At 30.7% G+C, this 11,993-nt stretch overlaps 1 protein-coding gene and 1 long non-coding RNA gene across 9 annotated transcripts in view; one reads left to right on the top strand and one right to left on the bottom strand.

Moving 5' to 3' along the window:
• LOC141456312 (uncharacterized) overlaps window positions 1-6,159 on the bottom strand; it is a 37,647-nt gene extending 31,488 nt beyond the window's left edge. For 2 of the 4 annotated variants that reach the window (XM_074132216.1, XM_074132215.1), the window contains exon 1: window positions 44-246. The gene's annotated coding sequence lies outside the window, so the exon portion shown is untranslated. Of the gene's footprint in view, window positions 1-43; window positions 247-6,015 lie in introns of those variants that run through there. The other 2 variants (XM_074132214.1, XM_074132218.1) reach the window with 2 other exon arrangements.
• On the top strand, window positions 8-11,021 carry LOC141456319 (uncharacterized). 5 transcript variants are annotated; one of them, XR_012459716.1, is made up of 6 exons: window positions 8-164; window positions 3,922-4,040; window positions 6,134-6,422; window positions 8,070-8,229; window positions 8,303-8,490; window positions 10,481-11,021. It is a non-coding gene; the product is annotated as an uncharacterized lncRNA (long non-coding RNA). The 5 variants fall into 5 exon arrangements; XR_012459714.1 differs by lacking the exon at window positions 8-164 and adding an exon at window positions 3,706-3,847; XR_012459713.1 differs by lacking the exon at window positions 8-164 and having other exon boundaries at window positions 3,860-4,040.
• The last annotated feature ends 972 nt before the right edge of the window (window positions 11,022-11,993 follow it).

Raw genomic sequence — 11,993 nt, forward strand, 5'->3', positions numbered from 1 at the left:
TATGGAATAAATTTTGTAAAATAGTCTCATTTGAATTACCTACCTAAAATAGAAGTTTTCCTATTCACTACGTTAGCACCACGAGTTAAGATGTGTCCTGTTTTATGAATCAAGATGTTCTTTGTGGCATAACAAGGCTAATGAACATTGCAAGAACTTCCAAGGTAATTAATGATTTAATAAAGTTTCATTAGTAAGAAGTTTATCATTAAATGCTAGCATAGGTGGTAACACCAAATCTTTCATCTAAAAAGTAGAATAAAACAAAGATAAACGTATATTAATACCTTTCTAAGTTCATTTTTAGTAGTTCACATTTCCACCCATACATACCTACTGCTGTAATATGTTGGCAAAGTTATTATATGTAAGACGTAATATATCATGTGTTTAATCAAATATGACGTACACGTAAAAGTCGCCCATCATATTTTACTTCTAATTACATTACAACAATATTTTACTTCTAATTAAATTCAAAATATACGTTTCTATCCAAATATTCTTATTAACTTACAGTAAAGTTTTATAATGTGTAATCAAGATTTATGTGTTTTTCTGGGTTTAATTCCTTCTTAAAAAGTTTGACTTCGATGTGATTTATGAAGATTGGATAGATGTTTTTACTCTGGTCGCGTAACGAGAAAAGTAAGATGGACGCGATGCAATCATTTAGAAAATTTTAATGTTGCTAGTATTTGTGTCCTCAAAACATTTTTCTACTGGAACTTAAAAACTTATATTTTGCAAAGTGTGGTGTAAAAACTCTCATGACGTACTCTTATGATTTCTTATTTCATCTGACAATTTATATTAGTGGTTGGCCTCAATCTAGGTCCAATTTAATAAAACGGATTTTTAGGGAAAGCGTGGAGGCACCCAGTTTCCCAAAATTTCATGTCACAATCAATTTATTTTAAACGCACGTGTTCTTATTGATGTTGTTGCGATATGACAATTCTAATTAAAAGTGTTATTAAAAGAAGACTTCTTCAAAACTAACTTTGCACAAAAAGTGTTTTGGTATAGGGATTGTAATTATTTAGTTTTTGGTCAAAATTTATGATAGGAACTATTATTACCATATAATGTTCTTAGATTTTCGCCGTCCTTGATCTTGTGTAGTCTCGTTTGTTTTACTTAGATTGTTTGATAAATAACGTTAAAATTTGATGGTATGCTTCAATGATTAGTCTGATAATGCCAGAACAAAAAGTAGACGTAATTAATTTTTTTACTTTGCTTTCATCTAAAGGAAATTCTAGGAGAATGTTATATAAAATATTTTCTCAATACTCGTGTGTGCTTAAGCGTTACATTTTTCAAATTTTCCATTTAGTGTTTTTATTGTATTTGTTGAATGATTGTACTTTAGTTCGAATCTAAAATATTAAAGGAAACGCTAAATTAATTTAATTCAGTTGTATAATTTTTAAATTTATTTAAATTAATTGATATGTTATCTTAATCCATCAATAGCATAGAACTAAATTCGATACATTGATCTGAATTTGTGGAAATAAAGAAATAAAATAAGTGAACACTGATGTGGATTTATCGAATGTAATAGGAAGTAACAAACGTGGAAGATTAAACGAAAGGAGAAGTTGCTGATAACATTTTCCCGTATAGTGAAGGTAGAAACCTGCCGAAAGGAAATTAAAGTTAAAACTGAAAATAGACGAATTGTTAAGGGAAATTTACTCCCCCTAGAGAAATAGTACAAAGGAAAGATGTTCATTTGTATTTCTGCGATTGTCTTACTTGAAAGAAAACAAATTTACGTCAGACTGAATAATTATGATTGCATACATTTGTATTCGATTTGGTTGGCGCCAATCGGAAATATCATATTTAAACTTTTTACAAACCATAAAGACTGTAATCTTGATCTGCACTGTCAGATGGGCTACTTGTATGTAAATAAATATGACGTACTTGAATTCAGAGAGCTAAGTTAAGGAATATAAATTAAATGAACATGAAACTGAACTAAGAACTAAGGTAAAGAAAATACTGTGCAGCTATTGATTAATACACCCTGATCAGAAATGACCGGTACCTGAAACACTAATGTAATTAAGTGGTTTCAAGCCTGCCGATTTATTCCATTGATATATTCGATGATTTCTTCGTTAGATAGAAATTGATCCATGTGAAAGTTTCAAATTCAGAAAGATTTGGACAGGTACCAATAAAAAGTGTCTTCGTATTTATTTTTAAATTATTTTAACAGCCTATTGTAGTAGAATTTAGATACTGGTTTGTTATTTGTTTAGAAGGATTTGAAAGGGTTTGAAGAATAAATACTATATTATGTGGAAGGAATTTGCTAATATAAGAAAATGTTCCAAGAATTTTAGTAAAAATATAGATGCTGCATGAGTCGCTTCGAGCTACAGACGCCTTTCATTGACTATATCCTATGTATAATTTTGTTGTTTTCAACAAGATTTTACACATGAATCCAAATATTATTAGACTTAATGAGTTTTGGAGAATGCTGACTGTTCTTGTTAGTCCCTTAAGAATTTACATTTCTTCTATCAAAATGATTAATGAATTTTTAAGAGATATTTATATTCAGTGACATTTAAAAAACAAAATCATAACATGGAAAGTGAGGCTTGGGATCCGTTTAATATAGAAAATTATTTCTACATTTTTCGTTTCCCAGTATTAGAAAACGAAGTGTATTTTAAAAAGCTTGAAGTGAATTATAATTGGTTAGGTAGGACTAATATTTTTTTTCTAATTGCTACGGAGTATAAAAATGCTGATTCAATTTCCAGAGAGTAACGATTCTTGCTAATCACTTTGTAAGAATTCTATTCGTTTTATCTACACAATGAATTTCATTATTTTCCTAAATATGAGCAGCGATTGTAAATTAAGATTCCCATTTAGAAATTGCAACTAGTGGAAACAGAGAAAATCTAAAGTGAATTTCTCTTTAACATAACGATTCAACAAAGAGCTGTTAGCTGCTATCGTATTGACAAAATCTGAGTCGTTTTTTTCTAATATACGAGTAGTTCGATAAGATCCCGATTACAATACGCAATTCAGTCATCTTTGAAGTTAGTGTTAAGAGTCACTTTTTGCTAACAAAGAAAACGTATACAATCGGTAGTTTCACATTCAAGTAAAGTACTGTCTAGTTTTTCAGGCGGGCATTACGTCCGCATACCAAATTAGGTGAAATGAACGGAGGCGACTATCAAACATACTTTAATTTCTTGCATTAACCATTAAATAATTATCACCTAGAAAGCCTCGGGAAAGGAATCCAGTGCCACTTTACTTCTTAGCTAAAAGTTAAAAACTAAAAACATCTTAATTGTTAATAAACCCCACTGTTTAGCTGGTTAATATAGTTTCGTGGTGAATTATTGAACTGTAATAAAAGGTATGACAGAAATTCATTACAAGCCTGAGTAAATATTATTTAGAAAAATGAACATTTGATGCATTTTATTTCCAACTGCTTTTTATATAAAAATATCAGCGTTAAACATTTAAATAAAACAGAATTAACTGAATATGAAGTGGAACAGCTTCTAAATGGAAACTGGATAGAAATGTTAGCCTACATCATAAGTACATAGGCTTTACGGAATAGCCTAATTAATGCGGATTAGTGAGTCACACAGAGTGCTAATTATTAAAATTCTTTTTTGACCAAAGTGCATATTTATTTTTTTTACTTAAGCAGTAGATATCTTTCATTAAAAAAAAAAAATCATATATTTCACTCTGAAGAGTTTTTTAAAAATATCTTTGTTAAGTTCATTATTCAGATAATCCCACAGATGGACTTTGCTTGCCTTTTTCATAAGCAACAGATGTATTTATTAGTTTCAAGATTTCTAAATGAAATCCTTTTATTACAACAAAACTAACGTTTAAATTTATTTTTAGCGTCTGTTTGCCCGGATAATTCATTGTATGTAAATTGGCCTGGTGATAGAAGTTGGGATTAGTGAATAACACGATATAAGTGCATTTTTGAAAATGACAACACTGCTAACCAACGACAGGTACGTTGATAATAAAGTCATTATAGAGCTGATTTTTTAACATCATAGTTCTCCAGAAATCACGGAGAAGAAATTAAACAAAAATTTAACCTCGATCAATCTCGCTATATCTCAAAATTTCACATCTCAAAATTTTTAGCGTTACCATAAAAGTAAATATTATGTAAGTAAAATGACCATACTAAAAGCTAAGACAATATAAGATACATAAGACAATTTGTAAAAAGCAATTTTTAATACTCAGCGGCCACAAAAAATATTCTCGCGAAAACTGAGAACTCTAAAAGCTGAATCTGCCCAATCATTCTTTTATAAGGATGAGAACAAGTAATAATTACTAATCAGTTATTATGTTTTATCACTTCTAGTCAATATAAAACCATCGAATGGTTTCTAAGGTTATATTTCACATTAGTCGGTAAAAATATTTCTACATACTATTGCTATAGAAAGGAAGAAAGTCAAATTTTCGAAAGTTTTACTGCAGGTCATACATGTAGGGGCATGTGAGAGCGCTACATCTTGTTTTAGGATTTAAACAATACCCAAGTCGAAGTCTCTATACCAAACTGAGGGCCTAACATTTTCAATATAAAATAAGTTGGTTAAAGTAAAGTTTCTTAAAAAATGAAAGGATTTCCATTACTCAAAATTTTTGAAAATCTACCAAGCATTTTTTTAAAAAAGTATAGAGGTTTGGGGCTTTAGCAATTAGTTAACAATAAAGTTTTTTTTTTTTTTTCTGCAGACCAGCTTAATATTCAACTACTGCATTAGGTGTTTATATTAATGATTCTGGGACAGATAAAGTTAACCATAACAGTATTACGGATCCAACCATGCTTTCAATCATAATTATTTTCTTATCAATTGAATTTAGTGTTATGTTGTAGTACTCGCAGGGGACTGCCTATAGTCTTTCATCAGTAAGAGTAATTATAATTGATAAACATTCAAACTATTAAAAGAAAACATTAAAAAAATAAAAATCTAAAATCTTCCACATTTTTTTTTTTTTCTGAGAGGAAATGTTGAGATCAAATTTAATTTTCGAAGATGAGTGTCTGTGTGTTTTCATTATATTTTGTTTGGGTATCCATGTGGGATTAATCAGTTAGTAACTATGAAAATCTCTCAACCAGAAGTCCTATTTCAATGAATAATTTTTTTTAATTTAATGTAATGCATACTTTATAACTTTTATTTGGAACATTAATAAAAAAAATCTATTAAAGCACTTCATTTTTCTGCCGTGCTATTCTGAGTAATGTACGATCCTATCCCTGGAACAAGATGGGTTAAATGAATTTATAAAATCCCGAGTTTTAAGTATTTTTCTTCACTTTTAAATATTTGTCTCCAGTAACATTGTAAAAGTACAAAAAAATTAAGTATTGCCTTTTTTTGAGGCGTGGCTTTTAAGTCCAGTAGCCGAAGAAAGTAATAGTTTATTGAATGTATTTCTCATTTTTATGAGATAATATTTATTATAATTTGCAATTTACTTTACAAATATCTTTCTAGTTGATCAGTAATATTTAAAAAAAAAAAAAAACTTTTGTACAATTTTAATTCTGAGGGATGGATAATATTATATTTCCTCTAAGTGTCGTTTCGTTGTATTGCAGTTTAAAGAAATAATTGTTTCTATGTTCAAAGTTTGCAAAAAAGGGAGTTGCAAAAAGGTAGTAGAAGAAAGTTATGTGAATGTACCATCAGCTGCCGTTAAATTTACCGTTAAAAAATCTAGATATGTTTTTCGCGAATTGGAAAAAAGAAAGAAAAAAGATCCTTTACAGTACAAAAATAAAATAAAAAAGAGTGTAAAGATAGTGGGAGACAAACATTTAGTCGCACCTTTCTGTTAGTTAATCTGTTCCACTTATTTTTCTGTTTGCGGTTATAACTTTTTTTTTATTCGAGCAATAAATTCTAAAATAATCGTAAATATGAAATACACATATTTTTTACTCACGCACAGTAGAGATGGGGAGATAAGAAGTTTATTCGCTGACAGATAAAAAAAAAAAAAATGTAGATTTAGCAATATGTAAATACGTCTTCCTAAAGTAGCAATTCTTATTTTTTTGCAGATAGTAGAAGATCACCTGTTGAAAAGCAACTGTCAGTGAGGCGAGTCTCTCTGGCTTATAAGGGAGCACCCACCCCTACGAACAAACCACATCTATCTCTCTCTATGGAGGGTTGGAACGCCCGCGCACAGTCACCTCTCTACTGCGAACAGCGGCCCTGTGTTGTATACCGCCCCCGCTTTTTCATCCTTAATGGAGGGAGATTTCCTGGAAGGACTAACTTTTGCTAGAAGTACACACCAGGAGGGTAGGGAAGAGATAGAGACTGCATTCACTAGAGAGGCAGAGAGTATGGAATGTTTATTGGTCGGACTGTATAGTTTGGTGAATTAGGTCGGCTACCCCAAACGTTGTAGGGTAGCTTTGCTCCTAATTGGTTATGAATCAGTCAGCTGGGCTAACAGTACGACCCTATCTCTTGTTCACCACCACTACCCTGGCGATAGATCACCTGAACTTGTGATCGAACTAGTAGAAACCCTTCCCTCCTTTTATCCTCTCCTATTCTTCCTCTAAAGACAACTTTATCCATCTTAATCCTTATGAGGCTGTATTTATATCCCCCCCAGGAATCCAAATTAACACCAATCCTACATTTAATCTACAATTAATTTTAATTTTCCTAATGATCTAATTTTCTCATGGTTATGATTAGAAGATAATATTAGTTAAATCCAGTGCAAATAAATTTTAATCAACTTCTTCGTTGAGCAGGCGGCTCGATATCGCCATTACTGGATAACATCATCGTAGCGTGTTCTCCTTTATTTGATGACAAGTTTTTTTTCTTTTACCCATCACAATCTATTTTCACAATACCTCTAGCAGTGAAAACTTTAAGGCTCATCTTTTCCAAACTGGCTTTGCTATAACCGTGACTATCCATTATGACCATGAGATACAGGATGATCATACCGCTGGCGAAATATTTCAACATTTTTATGCTCTTGAGTCAAATTTATCAAATAAATGTATTTAGCGCATGGTCTGTGTCATATCAGTGTGAACGGCATAACTGTGGAGGATCTGATGCTCTCGCGCACTTCGTCCTATCTCTGAAATCGAGCATTTTTACGGTAGCGCTGGAGCCACCGAGGAATAATCTAATTTCAACTTGGCCGTTTTTTTTTTCATCAACTCTAATGCGTTCATGTCATTTACTACGTACATAAATAACTCATTAGACGAGTTCGAGAATTAATCTTTAATTTATATTTCAACATATTTTTGTTTTATTCTGTTTGAAATAGCTAACATCCCTTTCTTACGTTGTAGCCCTGAAGGAGACTTAAATAAAAGTCTAACGTTGTTGAAGAATGCAATTTTTTTTCTAATTTATCAATCTCAGGAGCAATTATATTGGTTATCAAACATTTTTACATTTATTTGAACGATATCTATATAACGAGAGGAATTTTAATGTAAGGATTTTTTTTTTGCGCAACAACGTCTAAATTCGGTAGTTATAAACTGATCATTCAAACAGGGGATCTCCCATTTAATAATACACCTTTCATAACATTACACCAACAGCCACCCCGAAAAGAAATTAATTATATTTATTTCTTATTACATTCGTGCGGTAAATGTTGTGCCATTTTTACTGCTTCCAAAAATTTGTGGCGCCTTACAAATGCACATTGTAACAGTCAGTAGATCCTGTCATGCCTTCACGTAGGATTCGAATTTCGAAAGTAAATGTCTAAACTAAATACAAAGATGGAGCTTCATGCGATGAATTAGTTGTTAAAAACTTTTTTTCACGTAGAGTTGTCTTTAAAAATTCGATATCTACAAAAACTACTAAATTAGAGAAAAAAAAAATGAATAAATTAATAAACTAAAATCCCTAAATATATGTTTTAATTTTAAATTCTGATATTGATAAAATAAGAGTATTCTCAAAGTTATTAAACTTGTTTCCTCTCCCTCGCAGAATGTTTAGCGTTCATATATTAAACCGCATAGAAGTTTTCTATATTTGAGTTTCATTGTACGACCGTACAAGCCGTACAGAATTAGACAGCTGCTTTGGGCCAGTATAGATGATCTTCACTCACTTCATAATTTTTCCGCAGTATTAAATTTTACTAAATGTAATTACTACTAAACTATAAATTGATGTTATATACTCATAAATAGATTGATATATATATTTTTTTGTTTTAGCTCTAAAGAGGTAATATAGTCCATTATGTTAGATTTTCTCTTCCTAGGAGCTTCTTGCAGCTCACTGTCCATTGTCTGTAACAAGAGAACACTCGCTGGTGGCCGGCAGTGCACGAAAAGAAGCTCCGGGCACTAATGACCTCAGATGTTAACGCACCTTTAAAACAAAAAAATTATTCAGTTCATAGGTAAAAAAAGAAAAGTATTTATACTTTAATAATTTTATTTTATTAATACTTAATTTTTTTGGAATAAGGCCAGTGTGCGAAGTATTCAAATTTTCTTTATTGAAAATTTATAGTGGTAAAAATATCACACCTGCAAGTGTGCTGTTTGTGCTTCAGCTTTAACGAAAATTATTGAAGTCGCTTTTAAGAAAATCTAGAAAAAGTGGAGAAAAACCATTCAGTTAACTGTTGATCCAGTTGAGGAATTATGTTTGCTAATTTCTTGTCAAGTCCCAGAAATGGTGTGAAAAAACTAATCTTAGGATTATGGGTTAGACTTGAAAAAAAAACGAATTTTTTAAATGTATCTTGTTTTTTTTTTATGTACTGTTTTTTAATGTCCATTGTTTGATTTATTATAGCACATTATAGCATTTTTTCCCCCTTACATGTATCGGTTCAGTAAGAAAAAGTCATAATTGTAAAATTATTCTTGAAGAAACAAAACATGAGAGATGAAATGATAATATAATGAGTAATAAATAATAATAATTTAATTTTTAAATAGTAGAAATCTGCTTTCAACAAACCAAAACCACATTACGTTCATTTTACGTCATTGTTAACATGAAGAATCTATGACGTAAAACTACATGACGTAGATAGATGAAATCATTGGAGTGATTGATTTAACTTTTCATTACATTTTTTAAAATCAAATGTTATTACAAAAAATTAAATAATTTATTAATATTATTACTTTTGAATGATTTTATTTAAACAAAAAAATCAAATATATTCTGTTAATTTTTTTATTAGGCCCGATCTGCCAAGTTTTATCGACGATGATTTGTTCATTGTCAATCTGAATTGACCATGGTACTTGGAATATAAAAATAAATAGACCGAACATGACAGCCGAGGGAATAATGAAACCACTAAGGCCTCCCCTGGAGTGGTTGAGGCTGAAATGGTATGGTTGTGGTTGTGCGTAGTAGGAAATAACTCGAGGGTTCAAAATAGTTACCCGCGTCAGAATGATCTTTTACTAAATCCTTCGTGTCAATATTCCTCTCTCTTAGAGGACAAGTTTTATAGGGTTACGCAGAGTTTTATGAGTAAAATAAGTCCATCAGCAGTTTAATAAAAATCATTGTAAAGAAATCATGACCACAATTTTACCTATATAGCCCTAAATATCCATGATTCATTAGACTTATTATTCAAACTGTTATGTCTCGAGTTAAAGGGCGCATTCGCGTTATAATTTAACGTGCGCTCTGAATGCGTGCACTACACGCGTACAAAAAAACCATCGTACGTGCCCCACGGATTGGTCGAATGAAGTCAGATTGTTGTAATTGTAGCATGTAATTTTGTTTTGTGTTCTCTTCTAAGTTTGGAAGACAAAAAAATCTGTTTTTTGAGTGCCATAAAAAAAAAATTTTTAGACAATAATTATTCACCAGTGTAATTTATCTTCCAAACGTTATTATATTGATGGAGATAACCAGCTCTACCTTTTCATTTTGCCCTTCAGCTTCATACCCTTTTTCTTCTCCATTATCCAGGAGACCTTTAGTGCCATTTTTTGATACTTATAGAGATATCCTTACAAGTCATTGCGTTTAAAAGCTGATGCTTTCCGACAGTTGCTCCATTCCTTTCTTTCCCGTGGCATCCTCAAGATGAAGGATCTAGAATACTTGTGAATAGTTAATTGATTGTCGAAGCTAGGTATTGGGGCGAAAGTTCAATAGAATCATCTAGTAGCTGTTCTGTTTCCCTCAGGATAGCAGTGTTTCCTGGTACGGTTATGAAGTTTATTGAATTTGCTTTTTAGTGTAAGTAATTATATGTACATATTTAGGGATGTATATTATACTGGGGTATGTGTGATTGCGCAATACGTGTAATCACATGGAAAAACCATTGAAACAATTTGGATATGTGTTCTACGGTTTCATTTAAACAACCTTATATGAATATCTAACTAACTACCTTCAATCAGTGTTTCAGACAACATCTATGCGGGGAAGAGGCGCCAACTACAGGTACGGGACTAATTAGACCATAGTATCTCGTCAAGTTATTCTCTAATAAGATGTTAAAGAAAAAAAACTACATGTCACACAAAACATAAAATTTAAAATGAATAACGTATTACCTAGCTGCTATTTTATTTATAAATTAAACTAAAATCTAAGAAGAGAAAAAAGTTTAAATAATTTCAGATTAATACTAATCAAGAAAAGTGTACACTTGGTTAACAGAGGAAAAAAAGGAGGTCATTGGCCAAGAGAATAAAAACTCTAATTTTACTAAATTCTTCATTTATATGTAAACCTTTTTTACTGAAGGTAGAGATATAATAAAAGTTGGAGGGGAGATAAATCAAAATTGCAAAGAGAAGATGCTCTGTTCCTTGTCTTATTTAATTTTTTCAATTTAATAAATAAATACAAAATTTATTCCAAAATATAAATAAATAAATAGATAAAATTTATATACAAAATAATCCCTTAATGTTTAAAGATTATTAAAAAAATAAATGGAAGATGAAAGTTTTTATTAAAAAAACTAAAGGTAGGTAGGTAAGAAGTAAAAAAAGATATACATTCGACTTTTATAGAATAAATTATTTTTTTTCAGGTAAAAATATGAGAAATATTATATTTTTAATAATTTCGTTTACATTTATTCGCTTTTAAGAAATACCGACCTAGCTGCTATCATTGGAGGCGACACTAATTCGCGGATTGGGGAACAATTATCTGATATGTAACTATTCGAAGAGTTTATACGTGATTGCAAATTGTTTTTATAATGAATCAAATTTTGTCAAATAGTCTGAGATACTTCAGCGCTTCCCAATTTAGCCCCGTACTGCAGGACAGACGATACAAACCATTGAGAAAAAGTGTCTAATTCGGATTAGCGCTGAATTACAAATGTATCGGTGACTAAAATTGTAATAAGAAAAATAAAATAGTAAATAAATTAAATGAAGAGCGAAAAAGCTTTAAGGACATTTTAAAAGAAGAGCAAGAAACTTCAGGGTATTTAAACTTAAAACTAGGATGTAAATCGTAAATAAGGTACATTTAGTTGTAAGAGTTGCCGCAAATTTGAACATTTGAACGGAACAATTGCTAACTTCTTCAACAAATTGTGAATAACATTAACAATTAATGACAATGTCATAATTCTTTCGTTTAACAATACATTTGCAACCCAACTATGACAACGAGAGCAATATATTTCCTTAACAAAAGAGGGACTTCATATTTCCTAAACAAAAGTTAAAACATAACACGAGCAATAAGTAAAATAAGAGATAAATGACAAAATATTTAAAAAGGTAAATTACATGATATTCGCTCCCTATCTTTCAACATAATCCTTCTAAATACATTTACTATATACAAACGCCCTAACTCAAGTATAATTTTTTAATGTTAAGTGTAAAACAGTTGTTTACCATTTAGACATTCCTTCGTATTTGCGTATTTGGTAATTTAAGT

This window comes from Rhodnius prolixus, unplaced genomic scaffold (assembly GCF_049639745.1).
Source record: "Rhodnius prolixus isolate KJV_2025 unplaced genomic scaffold, Rpr scaffold_4, whole genome shotgun sequence".
Classification (NCBI taxonomy): domain Eukaryota; kingdom Metazoa; phylum Arthropoda; class Insecta; order Hemiptera; family Reduviidae; genus Rhodnius; species Rhodnius prolixus.